This window comes from Amblyomma maculatum, unplaced genomic scaffold, assembly GCF_055883805.1.
Source record: "Amblyomma maculatum isolate TAMU_Amacu unplaced genomic scaffold, ASM5588380v1 scaffold_13, whole genome shotgun sequence".
In the NCBI taxonomy this organism is placed as follows: Eukaryota; Metazoa; Arthropoda; class Arachnida; order Ixodida; family Ixodidae; genus Amblyomma; species Amblyomma maculatum.
Window position 1 is genome coordinate 22,762,739 of NW_028146738.1, and position 2,339 is coordinate 22,765,077.

Genomic DNA, 2,339 nt, shown 5'->3' on the forward strand with positions numbered 1-2,339 from the left:
TGTAGGGAATATGTTTCCGAAACATTCGAGCATTTCTCTAAAGCAAAATGTGCTCACTAAAATTTTACGGATGCACAGAAGCCTTCAACAAAAGAAAAGAAAAGAAATGCATATTGGCCCGGGTTTAACGCGTGAAAGCGGCATCGGCTATGACGGATGATTGCAGAGGCTGGTTTTGGTGTCGTTTTTTTTCTTTTTCAGTATTAACACCACATTTACCACGTGGGATTGTTTATTGTGCAGTCAAATCCCACAGCAGAGGCACGCCTTTCGAAACGGCTGTAATTGAATCTCGAGCGCCCTTACCATTGAGACACCGCGACAGAGGTTTAAAAGAAAAAAAAAAGTACTCACACAACTCTATCGTGCATACAGACGGCATAGCAGGCATATAGTGGTCTGTTCAAACTGCATTCTGCTATATGAAGCAGTCTGCGGTGGCATATGTTTTAGTAGCTGCGGTATTCCAAACAGAAACGGGAATATGCGATTTCTGAGCGTTTGCGTTAACTTTTATTGACGACAGCTTCCTGTTTTCCTTTGACACGGCGGTAACGATAGCACCACTTCGTTTGAGACATTGCATGTCAAAGGATCTCAAGCGCCGAAGACCGCGATGGATGATGTCCTTATCCAAGCATGACATGCTCGATACGGACAAGTATATTTTTAAATGAAGCGTGGGGTTATAGACTGTTCATATTTATTTTGCAAGAGGCATATAGGTAAGCGAAAGCTCACAGGAACCGCGAAACAAACAAAAAGCATTCCTGTACACGCCGCATGCGCGCGCGTAAATCACTGCGGGCTGGCACACGACGCGAAAACGCATCCACACTGAGTAGGTTTCGCCGCTGATCCGCAAGGTGGCGACTCTGCTCGATCTCGAGGAAAAGAAGAAGGTATCGGTTATGAGATAATAGAGTTCCTACAGGAAATATACCGGGATAACAAAGTAGAAATTACGCGGGAAGGGATAAGAAGTACGGAGGATGTCAAAGTATGCAAATGATTAAGACAAGGCTGTCCTCTATCACCGGTGCTGTTCATGCTTTATATGATAAACCTGGAACGGAGGATACAAGACAGTAACCTAGGTTTTAACCTGTCATATAGATTAGGTGGAAAGGCGGTAGAGCAGCGCCTCCCCGGTTGGATGTATGCAGACGATATTGTGCTGCTAGCTGAGAGTCTGGAAGAATTGCAAACTCTAGTTAAGTATTGCGGAGACGAAGGGGACGCTCTAGGCTTCAGTTTCAGCGCAGTTAAGTAGGGTCTGATGATTTTCAATGGCTCAACTGATCAGGGTCTTAAAATACAAGGCCATGAAGTACCTAGAGTAGCTGAATATAAATATCTGGGGGTATGGGTAGACGAAGGATTGGCATACGTTGGAAAGCATGAGCAATCACTTAAAGGGCCACTGTCCAGGGAAGGCCCTTTTAAGAAAAGGAGCCCAGTGTTTCGATCAGGTACCGGAGATAGTCTGTGCAAAATTCTACAGCGACACGCGCGCCGCAAAGCATCGAAAATACAATTCAAAGCTCCCTCATGCTCTCCTTTGAGAAGCCAGCTTCACCGCTCCCTGCGCTGGCCCGACGGGCCCCGATAACGACGTACGTATCGGGAACGACGTCCATTGGTCCGTCTAGCTGACTGACGGGAGAAGGATGTGTGTCTACCGCTCGCAGCGCGCTTTTCCCTCGCCACGGCCAGACTGAATCCAGCGGCGCGCGCTTCCTCGACCGTTTTTTTTTTTCGCGCTCGCGGAGAGCCACGCCCCACCTCCCGCCAAACGCGGAGGAGGAAGGGGAATTTGTATTGCGGAGGCTAGACGACCTCGGGCAGGAGAGTGAAAAACCTTTGCGAGGGTACGGAAGGAGAGAGGCAGGATAGAATCGGGTGATTGAGGTGGCTGTAACTGCGTTATTAGTTACTCTTTTCAAAAACATTTTGCGGCCTTGCGTTCCAGGGGCGAAGTCTCACAGTCACCGGGAAGAAAATATTATCGACCGGAGGGTGGACAGTGGGCCTTTAAGGCCAAAGGGCGAAGGAATGCCTGGATAATGAAGCATAAGGCAATGTGGGGATACAATAGGTATGAGGTTTTGAGGGGTATTTGGAAAGGAATTATGGTGCCCGGACTTACTTTCGGAAATGCGGTTTTGTGCCTAAAATGAGAGGTACAGTCGACATTAGAAATAAATCAGAGATCCGTTGGACGATTAGCACGGCAAAACTACAAATGAGGCGGTACAGGGAGATATGGGCTGAGCATCTTTCGAAGTACGAGAAGCTCAGAGTAAAATATTATATGAGGAACGCCTGAGGAAATTGGA